The sequence below is a fragment of the Pinus tabuliformis genome, chromosome 7, assembly GCF_031772625.1.
Source record: "Pinus tabuliformis cultivar Carrire ecotype Pingquan chromosome 7, CPIR1, whole genome shotgun sequence".
Taxonomy (NCBI): domain Eukaryota; kingdom Viridiplantae; phylum Streptophyta; class Pinopsida; order Pinales; family Pinaceae; genus Pinus; species Pinus tabuliformis.
The window spans coordinates 1,610,557,840-1,610,571,229 of record NC_142293.1 but is presented as its reverse complement, the minus strand read 5'-3'; the positions used below and the strand labels follow the sequence as shown (position 1 = coordinate 1,610,571,229).

The window sequence follows — 13,390 nt, the reverse complement described above, 5'->3', positions numbered from 1 at the left end:
TGTTGATTCCATCTTATTAAAATCCTTGATAAATATCCAATAATATCCAACTATTCCTACGAAACTCCTAACATCTCGTTTTTTCTAAGGAAAATGGACCCTTCTATTAATGAAAATAATGTCATGGTCAACTTGAATCCCTTCCTTAGAGAGGAAGTGGCCGAGAAAAATCTTTGCAAACATAAAGAAAATCACGTTTTTTTGGACTTAAAAGAGAGATTCATTTCAATTCATATTTTCAAAACTTTACACAAGATATAGAGGGATTCTTGGAATGCATATCCATAAGGAGTGAATTCGTCCATATAAATTTCAATTGACTCATGAACAAGATCGGAAAAAATACTCAATACTACCCTCTAGAAGGTAGCAAGGGCACCACAAAAGCGGAAAGGAAGGACCATATAGGAAAACATCCCCCATGTACATGTGAAGGTGGTATTATCCTAGTCTTCAGTACTAATTTGGATCTCATTGTACCCGTTGAAACCATCTATAAATGAAAATAATGTTTTCCGTGCAAAACCATCCAAAACTTGATCAATAAAAGGTAGGGGAAAATGGTCTTTCTTGGTAGTCTTGTTAAGTTCCATGTAGCCAATGAAAACTCTCTTTTTCCCATTTTTTTGGGCACAATAAAATTAGGTGATACCCATTCACTATATGAAATAGGATAACTAATAAATCTTGCATCCAATAATTTATGCAATTCTTCTTTTACTATGTATTTAAGTTTAGGGTTCACCCTTCTCTAGGGTTGATGAAATGGTTTGTGACCTTCTTTGATATTTCGTGCTTCAAATCACCTTCTTTTTCCACGTTTGCAGACATGAGTGAAGAATGTATGCTCGCATACAAGAGCCTCTTCAACTATCTTGTTTTCACCAATGAGGAATCAACATCAATCTTCTTATCCTTTTTTAGATGAAGCTCTGAATAGATCTTCCGATTTTTAGCTTCTCGATGTCCACCTTTCTTGCAGTAAGTGCAAAGTTTCTTTAACATCCACACTTTCTTTCCATTCTCTTTATTCTGATGTGGAGATGGGTCTTCATGTCATGTCCATTTCCCAGATGACAAATTTGATATACAAAGCCATTCTTTTCCAACACTTGGTAACACAATCGTTATTCAACCCAGAAAATGTGCATGGTTTCGTGTACCACAAATCTACGTTTTCAATCTTCCTATAATCAAAAGGAATTTTGGAATAATTAGCTTTAGTGTACCTTTAATGGTTTCCTTTGGTCCACTCTCTAATGTGAACATGTTCTAAAATTAGTGATAGATAATTTTATTCCAACAATCAATTAATTATTTTTCATGTTTGTAAAGAGGACAAAAATTATGTCACCATGGAGCTATACTTAAGGTTGTGGTACTTTACCTATTGTATGTTTCAGAAGCTTTTATGGGCATATTTTCTGGTCGAATTTGTCCAAAATTTGGTAAGGATTTGTTAGAATCACAAGTTTGAGTTATTAACTCTCCACAATCCAAGTGCAATACAAATTTTTCATACGTTTAGTTTTGATCTCTAGAATAAAAGTCCTATCAAAAATTTTCATGATGCTAAATCCATATATGCACTCAAGAATGTATTCAAAACAATTCAAATTGAAAATTTGACTAAAAAAGCCAAATTATATATAACCCTTCAAATTTGTTAAAAAGGCAAAAAAAATATAATGAATTTAAAATCATTCTTATTTACAATATTATATGGTAAGAAAAATTCCTTTATACTCCTTTTTCTCTATTTTATAAATTTTTTTAACATAATTTTACTAAAATTTTGAAAAACTTCAAAAGTTAAATGAAAATCATTCCCCTATCTACCATTCATTTATTGTTTATTTGGAAATAATTATTATTCATTGTTTATTTGGAAAATAATTAATTTATAGTGATTTTTTTATAAATGTACCAAACATTTTAGTCAAATATTTTTTCTTTTAATTCTTTATTTATATTCTTTTAACCCGTGTTTAATTATTTAAGTTAATATCAAATCTGGTGGTGCTAGGTTTATATTTAAAGAGATTTAAATCCCACTTTATCTGTATAAACTGCTTATTCATATTGGTTAATTTTTGAACGTATTATTTTAATTATTTTCAATACTTCAAAACTAAAACATCCTTAATCGTATTTTTCTATTTCATATCTTTAAATACACAATTTAATATAAACGCAGTGTATTACTTATGTGCAAGATACTTATTCACTCAAGATATCCACTTCTTGAAAAATCCAAGGATAATGTATCCATTAAGCCCTGCTTGAAGTAATAAATAATATAAAGCAATGTATACCCATTGAAAAAACTTAAATCTATTGCATGATCATCTTAGAGCGAAATCTTGGAATCATACAATCAGTCAGGAAGAATGTTACCTATATATGGCCCCAATATAATTATCAGTCACTCCAGCATCCAGTGATGAACGGTCGACCATATAACCCAAGAGTTTGACACTGAAATCAGCTTTGCAGAGCTCTACGCTAAACCCAACAATTACTGACTTCACCTTAACTACCTTGACCGCGAATATCTATCATACCATGTTTCTTCGGTAACTTATATCTATTCTACCTTGTTTTTGTGAGAGGTTAGAGAACACCCTGGAGCTACCTGAAGATCCACAAATTAGAGAACTGTAGGTAACTTTAAAGAGAAATGAAATTAAAAACTAGATACCGGAACCTACCAACATTCGCGTTTAAACTTCTGCCTCAACCATCTGGGCTATAATTTGATGCATTCTTTTGAGGAATTATTTGGTGGAGTAACTTCTCTAAGTTGTTGTTAGAAGATCCCCCATCCTGGACAGCGCGCTTCGCAGCTTGTTTCAGTTTTCCAACTCTTTTCCTCATTTTAACTCCTTCCTCTCCTCCTATCAAATTCATCACCAACACTGCCACCTCTTCCCTCTTCACCGTCTTTTTTAAATGCATTCCTATTCCCCACTCTTCACAAATGAATTTCGCATTTATATGTTGATCAGCCAGAAAGGGCCAGCATATCATCGGCACTCCCGCGCTTATGCTTTCCAACGTGGATTTCCACCCGCTATGATTGAGAAACCCTCCCAAAGAAGGGTGGGACAGTACTTTTATCTGGGGCGCCCACCCCACCAACAGACCTCTATCCTTTGTCTCCTCAATGAATTCCTTTGGCAATATGGCAGATTCACCATTAACTATATCTGGCCGGATAACCCACAAAAAGTGGTGGTTGCTGGAGGCCAATCCCCATGCAAATTCCAGTAGTTGTTCGTTGGACAAAACTGCAATGCTTCCCAAACAAACGTACACGACAGAACATGGTTTCTGTGTATCCAACCATGTAAGGCAGCAACTTTCTTCATTCCACATACTCAATTCATCCGAGGGTCCTTCTTTGCTCTTACAATGAAATGATTGAGATAGCAGTAGAGGACCGATGGCATATACACGGAAGTTAACTGAGAGTGCCTCCAAAACTGGGCGTTCCAGTTCTTCGAATGTGTTAACTAGTAATGCAGCTGCGGATAACGTACCTTGGCCTACCATTATTCCACTCTGAAAACCAGGGTCCGAAATGTCTGTGACTAAGAGGAAGTTGGGCAGCTCCCTCAACCGCGGGGGCATTCCTGGGATGCAAGTGATTTTCACTTCATCAAGATATTCCTTGGTGAGGCAGCTTTCATATGTCAAACACAAACATTATTCATCACAATACAAAGTACAATGGCAATTCCATCCAAAGTGCGAAGAACAGATTGAAACTACAAAAGATATGACATGTATACAATTGTTTCAACAACGCAATCATTTTCAAAATGTGATGTGGGTAGATAATATGCGACCGTTTGGATCGTGTAAGCTACGCATTTCCACCCATAGAGATCAAAATATAATTAAGATTATTCAGTTTCTTAACCCATTGTATTTATTCCACCAACTTTCCATAGTATACTTTCCATATCTTAAAGTAAACTTTGTTTATAAAACTTTCTTTTTAGGAATTTAGATCAATTTTAAAACAACTTTGTTATCAATTTTCCAAAGAGATGATAATAAAACAGGTAACTCAAATCAAACACCCCCATTTCATAGGAGGAATAAAGTAAAGAAAATGCTTAGGACAATATTAGCAATGTCCTTTACCCGGTCAAACGTTTCGGGCAATACCCCATATACAGATTGGACAAAGTCTAATTCCTTTTAAAATCTCTTCGTTCATTTTCCGTGACGCATCGAAAAATTGTGACGCCTCAATGTGCCCCAGTTGAAAGATTCTCCTCACGGCTAGAAAACAGACCAAGATAGTTTATATACATAGAGCCCACGTAATATTACTGTTTTCTGGGACGAGAAAACTTGTCTATATTATCATTTTTGGAATATTTTTTATAAATTAGATTTTGAAATATTCTTAGAATCTGTAATTTTAGATTTTATTTAAAAATACCCAAAAAGTTTTTATCAATAAAACTATTTTACTCTACATTAAATTTACAGATACATTTTAAATCGGAGTATAAATCTTTGGGCGATACATTTTAAATTGTGATTGATTTTGATACACAGAAAATTAACATACCTCCTGCACACAAAAATGACATGCACAAATCTAGAAATCGTCCAAATTTTGGGGATAAAGAAAAACAGTTCGGCCATCAATACTAGATTCTTAACCTACGCAAGACTTAAAAGTTTCATATATCACCATCCCCTTGGTTGGTTGCAGGATGCAGCTTGATTGCTTATGCGTGGATGTAAATAAAAGGAAAAAGGACATAGCTTTACAATTCCTAGAACAAACAACTATGATGTTGACATTTGTTGCGTACCTTTGAGAGGAAGATATCCTTTCTCGATGAGCAGAGGAATGGAAAAGTAAGCGGTGAAACCGAAGGCACTGGTCGGCCAGAAGGCAACTCTGGGAATACCATATTCGTTCGCAACATCCTGCGTCTTCGATAAAAGTCCATCCGACACTATAAAGGTGACTGGAGGAACGTTGGCAAGATGTTGGAGCCTCTCCATCAACTTGCGGAAGTGAAGATGAGCGTTAGCGGTCATAGATTGGAAGAGGACAGGAACATTTTAATCATAGTTACCAAATTCGAATTCGAATTCGAATCGGTACGGAAAAAATTCGACTACCAAAAATATAATACGGAAAAAATTCGGAAATATAGCTCTTCCAAAATTAAATTATTTAAAAAAAAATAAAAATCTATATTTACAATATGTTTTAAAAAAATCACTCAATCAAATCCAAAAAAATGGAAATTATATATTTTATAAATATTTATAAATAAAAATTTATTATTCTGTATGAAATTATTATTTTTAACTATTATAACTTACTATTTTCTACAATATTTTAATATAGAACTTATTGTTTTTTACAACTGTAATTTTTTTAATATGCAATTTACTATTTACTATACTTTTTTTAATATAGCAAATTCTATTTTTAATCTTTAAATATTTAATTTTTTATTAACAAAAATCCTTGCCATATTAGATCGTAACTGCAATTTTTTAATATTGAATATTATGTTTTTAATGTTTTAAGTAATGTAAAAATTTCTATTTAAGTATTAAACTTTTTATTAACAATTTTAGATGGTAACTACATTTTTTTTTTTAAATTGAAATTTATACTTTTAATGTTTTGCATATTAGATCGTAACTGCAATTTTTTTAATATTGAATATTATGTTTTTAATGTTTTAAGTAATGTAGAAATTTCTATTTAAGTATTAAACTTTTTATTAACAATTTTAGATGGTAACTACATTTTTTTTTAAAATTGGAAATTTATACTTTTAATGTTTTGAATAATATATAAATTTCTATTTAAATATTAAATTGTATATTAAGAATATTTCTTATAAAATTAAATAATATAGAAATTTCTATTTTTAAATATTAAATTTTATATTATTAAAAACACTTTACCAAATTCCATCATAATTGTAATATTTTCAACCTACCATTTACAATTCATTATTTTTTTTTAATATAATATATATATATATATATATATATATATATATATAAAATAAGTACCAAATTGCAATTTCCAAATTCGTAGCAGAACCGAATCATACTATTGTATTTTCGATTTTTTTTTGGCCAATACGACCAAATTTGGTAGCTATGATTTAAAACATAGTTACCAAAAATTAAAATTCGGCAATATATCTTTTACATATATTTAAATATATTATTTTTCCAATGTTTTAAATCATTCAAAGGTATAATTTATAATATTGAAAATGATAAAAAAATGTTTTAAAATTATTTGAATTTGCACATAAAATTATATATTAGACTTTTAGTTTTACATTTAAAATAGCAAGTATGATAATAGGTTTTAAGAATTTTTGTATTGTTACACCGTAAATTATATGATAATTAATATAGAGTGAATTTCCAAAATATTCCACATTACAATAAACCATCTAAATTTTATGTTATCAAGCATTTTAGATTGATATAAAATAATATATTAAATATTTTTTAAAAATATATATTTAAAATATCAATTACTAAATTTCAATAAAAAAATCCATTTTGAAAAAAACTAAATTTTCTATTTACTCAAATAATTTATACAATTTTATAATTATCATAAATTTCTAAATATTTCATTTCTTGTAAATTTCTGGTTGCCTAAAACTACATCTACTATTATCGTTTATTAACGTTAAACGTTAATCGTATGCCATTTACAGTAAACGGGATGCTCGAATTTATAACCATTATTAAAAATCTGCGAAGAATATAATATCGTGAACTGAAATATCAAATGCATTTTACCGAATCCGAATTCGAATTGCCGTTTTAATTCGCGAATCGAACCGAACCGTCGAATTTACGAATTTTTTTCGGCAATACGGCCGAATTTGGTAACTATGATTTTAATCAAATCATATAATAGTCAACCAATAATCCTTCCTATACTCTATAGTTGGAAATCAAATCATATAATAGTGGAATTTCAACCCAATCTATTTTCTTCCACAACTCTCCATGCATTTAATGTATTTATGCACTCTTTCCAATTATATCTTCATATTGCTAAAATTGAACGGGTATTTTCTTTGGGTTTCTTTTGTAGTTGATTCCACCATTCCACACATCCTTCCATAGCTAATTTCTCTATTATCTCAATTTGCGTCCTAAAATATGTGATGGCTTTCTATTTATTCTTAGTTGTGAATTCTACATGTTAGGAAGAGAAATTCCATTGTTTATGAATGTTAAGTTACTATAAGGGCATGTGATACTCACCCCTAATTGAAAAATTAATGGAAAAATTATGTTGTGCAATTTTATTGGTTGATTTTAAGTTAACATGGTTAATGAGGTAGGACAAGAATTCTCTCCATTGTACATCACACGCAAAATCATTGGGGTTCCAAATGGGATAATGAAATATCAAAACATTGTGTTCATAAAGCTAATAGAGGTAGTTCTTCTTATCATTGGTTCATGCACAATAGGCCTCTAGAAATGTGGTTGGGCTTGTGATTTAATGACTTACTAGTGATTATGGATTTCCTTTGCAACATTTTGATTTTTTCTTGTAAAAAAAAATGTAGTAATTTAAATTTACTGCTCTGTTGATCATGGTTGGTTTAAACCAAAGTCAAGCGTTGCGAGGTTCATTCGTAATTAAATTTTTTGTTTAAGTTTTAAATTGGAATTTTTTATGATGTTTTTTGTTTTTTTTAGCTTGGCACCAAAGGAATTTTGGTTGGTTGCACTCGCCATTGGAAGCTTTCTGATCCTCCTTGTCCAACCTCCTTGTCCAGATTATGTAAGTCTCCCTCCTTGTCTAGACCAGGTAAGTATCCCTCCTTGTCTAGCCTCCTCATCTGGACTAGGTAAGTCTGCTTCCTTGTATGCTATATTTCCGTACCCCATGGGATATGCCACAACATATGGGTACAAGTGATCTTCTCGCAATCGTGTTGGTAATTTTTTTGTCACCTGATAGGTTACTAGCACCAAATTCACCACTATTAGCATTATCATTAAGATTCTCTTCCCTTAGCTCGTCCATCCCAAGTCTTACTGGGGAGTTTTCACTCAACTTGTAGTTAACTAAGTCAAAGGAACTTATCATACTAAAGAAGATAAGATTAAACCCTACAAGGCACTTTTAGATAGACTTAGAGCAACCTTTGACGAATTTTATATAGATTATATCCAGTTTCCAACATCGTGATGCCATGTCCTCGGTCGCTTCCCCCGTTAATACAATAGAACTATTCTTCCTCTAATTCTGATGTTGCCTCCTCTCTTGGAACTGGATATACTCAATCTCGAATGGGATATGTGACAGGAGACTATGCAATTAATTCATAATAAAATGTGCTCACCTCTAGCTTAGATTCCCCCAAATCATTGTTGTCACATGGGGTACACTCATTCTTCTCGCCACATGGAATCATTGTTGTCACATTTCACACTTTTCTTTTATTTGGATTTTATAATATAAAACTATGAGTTGCATTTATTTGCATCCATTTTTCCATCATTTTTTGCATCTCCTTTGCGCCAAGTTTTGCATCGAGGTTTGTGTCTAGTTTTGCATCTACTTTTGTTGCATCCACTTTTGCATCTTATTTTTCATCCATATTTACATCCTCTTTTTCATGTATTATTGTGTCCACTATTGCATCGAATTTTCTTGTGCCATAATTTCCACCTAGTTTGGCACCTCCCTTCGCACCCATTTTTGCTTCTAAATTTGCATCCATGATTGGATCACCATACACATCTAGGTTTTCATCAACTTCAAAATCTATTCTTTCATCTCTTTTTGTATCCACTTTTGCGTCGAGATTTGCATCAGGTTTTGTGTCTCATATTGTATCTACTTTTGCATCGAATTTTGTTGCATCAAATTCTGCATCCTATTTTTCATCCATTGTTGCACCCATGTTTATGTCCACTTTTTCATCTGCATTTGCTTCTTTTTTTGCTTCTACCATTACATCCACTTTTGTTGTGAAACAATTCGTGCCATGTTTTGTACTTATTGTTGTACCCACGTTTGCTTCCAATTTTGCATCCATCTTCGCATCCTGTCTTGCATCAGATATTCCATCTATTTTTGCATCCACTTTTCTGTTGGGTTTTGTGCTTCATTTTGTATCTTCTTTTACATATAATTCCATTGCATCCATATTTTTCATCCAATTTTGTTTCTCCTCTTGCACCCATGTTTGCATCCACTTTTACATCCCTTATTGCATCTTGTCTTGCATATTTTTTTATGCTTATTATTACATCCACTTTATCATCCAATTTTTTTGTGCCACAATTTGTGCCATAACTTGTGCCTATCATTGCAACGCACATTTTATTCCATTTTTTTATCCACATTTGTATCCTCATTTGTGTCCAAGTTTGCATCAAATATTTTTATGTTTTTTTCCATCCCATTTTGCATCTACTTTTACATCCACTTCTGATGTGTCTAATTTTGTGTCCACTATTGCACTCATGTTTGGTCCATGTTTGCATCCCTTTTTGCATCCAATTTTGCCTCCTTTTTTCATCCAAGTTTGTGTCCTTTTTTTGTTCATTGTTGTATCCAGATTTGTTTCACCACAATTCATGCCAAGTTTTATGCCTACTATTGCACCAATGTTTTCTTCCACTTTTTCATCCATGTTTGCATCCTATTTTGTGTTCAAGTTTTCATCAACTATTGCATCTACTTTTTCATCTACTTTTGTGTTAATTTTTCTGTCTTGTTTTGAATCTACTTATGTTGTGTCAACTCTTCATCCAATTTTACGTCTATTGTTGCCCCCATTTTTTTTGTTCACTTTTGCGTCCCTTTTTCAACACTCATCATATTTTTTGCATTGATGATATTTCTTATTACATTGACAACTATGAACAACTGATGACAATGTCAATAATTATGAGTATGATGATAATGAAGATGATGACGATGACATGAATTGTGATTATTATGATAATGAGAATGATGATAAAGCCGATGGTGGTTACAATGACAATGATGATGATGATGCTAATGACCTTGGCCAATCTTCCCAATTTTTAAATGTTGTCATGGTCATAATCATAATCATTATATTTGGCATCGTCTTCCAAGTCATCATCATTTGATCATAATTATCATTATTTTCATCTTGGTCGTCATCAACAATAATAATGGCATGAATGATAATTATGATGTTCATGACGAATATGATAACAATGATGATAGAAATTACATTAATTATGTTGATGGGGATGATTAAAATTATAATGATGATGATAATGGTAGTGAAGATGATGATCATCGATCATCTCTCAAAAATAAAGTTGTTATTTCTCTTACATATATCATGTGTCCTAACAACCCTTTTCGAGTGCTCATAATTTTTTTGGGTTGATGATATTTCTTACGAAACCTATAATTATGAACAATTGAAGACAATGTCCATAATGATGATGATGATGATGGTGACATGAATGGCGATTATGATGAAAATGCAATGATGACAATATTGATGACGATTATGGTGGTGATGATGGCGATAACGAAGATGATGACACTCCCTCTAAACTAGGGAGGTACTCATAATGAGACAAAAAGGTACTCTCAAGTTGAAATATTCATATATGAATGAGTCTAGATTGATAAGCTTCAACGATGGTTTACATCATCATAGCCAACATTTTCAAAATAACAAGGCTTGACTAACAACTTCTATCTCTCCATTAGATCTGAGCACAATGTTGGGAGGCATAAATTTGGACACCACTGCCTCTCAAGGAACTTACCCCACTAGAATGTTCATTCCCGATTCATGTAATATGGTGCTTGCGAGCTTTAAAGCTGATGTGGTGGCTTCCGATGGGTGATTAAGAGCGCCGATAAAAAGGTGTCTTTGATTCCTCATATGTCCATGGTCATAAAAGGCTTAAAGCCTTAAGCGCTTCCGATAAAGCCTGTAGGTTGTTACCACAGGTCAAGGGCCGATTTTTATTAAGAAAAGGGGACTTTGGGTAATATCCAAGACTACCTTTTCATCACTTTCCTTCTCTTTTATGTCCTAGAAGATGTCCCAATGGCCTTTGGAGTCCTTTATTCTACTATTTTTGTTACAATACACTTAATTGGGTCTTTATTAGGCATTTTTATTTTGGTTTATAGTTCAGTTTGTGCTTTTGCTTATCCTTCTTCCTCCTTTACTTCCTTTTCTAGTTTTTCTTTTGCTATATGATGTTCTTCTTCTTCATTACCCTCTTCCTCGTCTTCTTCTTCAAATTATTCTTATACATATCCCTTCTTTGTTTCCTCTTCTATAAGATGTAATTGGGCTTGTGCTTTTGTTTCAAAGAAGCCTCGTTGTCCATGTCCACAAAGTCAACCCAAGGTGTAGGGTTTTAAAGACCCTCCAAAGCATCTATGACAATTAATTTGATGAGCCCATAGTGTGCCATGTATTTATTTTTCCCTCATATTAATTTTTGGCTCATCTATGTGATGGACTGGTAAAGAAAGTGAGGAATGCTCAATCTGTCTTCGATGGTAAATTTCATTTGGAACCTCACCTAAAAGAGCATTCTAAAATGATAGGAATAGATAATGTTAAGTATTTCGTTACAAGATATGTACTTAAAAACATAGTATGCTACCTCATCCCAGGGATAGGGTAAAATTTCTCTTGTAACTCCATTTTTGTCCTCAATGGAATTCCCTTTTGGGAGGAAAATGTTCTTCTTGGTTATGATAACAACTATCCTCTCTTCCTTCTTCCATCTTACTCTTAGGGGGAGTGTTGTTACTCTATTGACAATTTCTTCATTCAAATGGATGATGATTCCACTTACAATAGTAATGGCATCATCCTTTCCTGGAGGCTGGAGACTGAAAACAAACTCTTGAGTAATATCATCATCAAATCCTCTGAACTTTTCAAACAACCCTAGCCATTGATGATTGGAAAATAGATATTTGACAACATTTTATTGGTGAATTATTGATGAATATGTGGGCTCTCTATGGTTGAATCAACACCGATTGTCTTTAATAGAAATTTTCTAAAGTTGGAACGAAAATTATCCCCTCAACTGTTGTTTTTGGAGATGTATGTGTAATTAGAGTTTTTAGAAAAGAGGTAGAAGGAACAATTTGTTTACACTTTTTGGAATATGGAAGATTTCATGTTTAACTCACAAAAATTGGAATTACCCTTCTTATCACGTTCAATTCAAAATAAACATCCATACTTCATCTTCTTCTTATTCCCAAACTTCTACTAGGAACTGCTACACAATGTATTATTGAAACATTGAAATTTTTTGAAAGTTTTAAGTCAAAAGATGGAAAGGAAAAATATGTACTTACCATCCCTTTTGATGCTACTCCTTGAATTCTAGGGTTTGGGTGATGAAGTTTCTCAGAATTAGGCCCTTTTCATCTCTTTGGACTTTCCACTAACACTCAAAACTGATCTTCTACCACTCAATGTCAATCTTGTAGCAATACCCTACAAGTCCTATAGCCTCTTTAGTTGTGGTCTATGAAAATGATGGCATAGGTAGCTCTATTACCAACATGGAAAATTTTAGGGGCTAATATTCGCAAGTGGGCTAATTTTCCATAATTTTTCCAAGAAAAAGATTCGCCAATTTCCATTTTTTATAAAAATGGTTCACCCAAATTTTACAATATAAAATTATTTTTACCTTAAAAATTGCCAACATTATATATAGAGTATATCTAAAATCATTATAAATTTTAATAATTTTAGAAATACATCAATAAACATTTATAGTTTGCATATTAGGGAATCGTGAGATTCGCCAATGTTTTTAAACTTCAAGATAATTTTTCATCCTTAAAGTTTCCCGTGATTACCAATTCTAGTAGCATGCCTCCTTATCTTTTAAAATATTATTTTTATGCCAAATGAGGCTCGGGATTGAATTATGGTATTGGTGGTTAGGTGGTTGGAATCAACGCATTGTGTGAGTTGGCCCCCACCTACCACCTTCGCAAACCTATCATATGCACGTTGGTCCAATCTTCGTAGTTATCACCCCATTTTTGTTTCTTCTTTTTTTCCATGTGTAATGGATAAAGGAGACAACTTCAATTAATTGTTGAAGCTATCAGAAGCTACTAAACCATCCCTATCTTATAAAATCTCTCTTATCGTGCATTGATAAAAAAAATTAAACCGAGATGTACTTGTAAGAAATGGTTAGGAATTTGCATACTTAAGGTTACTTGATGATGCTCGTGGTGACGTGTTGTGGCTAATGATCTGACCATTTGATGCCTGAGTGAGGTTGTTGGAACATGGTTGAGACTATTTGAGTTCCCTCTGAGGTGCAATTTGTTTTCTTC

General features: G+C 32.5%; 1 pseudogene; it reads right to left on the bottom strand.

Annotated features, from left to right (window-relative positions):
• Positions 1–2,736: 2,736 nt before the first annotated feature.
• On the bottom strand, positions 2,737–3,633 carry LOC149254345 (7-deoxyloganetin glucosyltransferase pseudogene; annotated as a pseudogene).
• Positions 3,634–13,390: the final 9,757 nt, after the last annotated feature.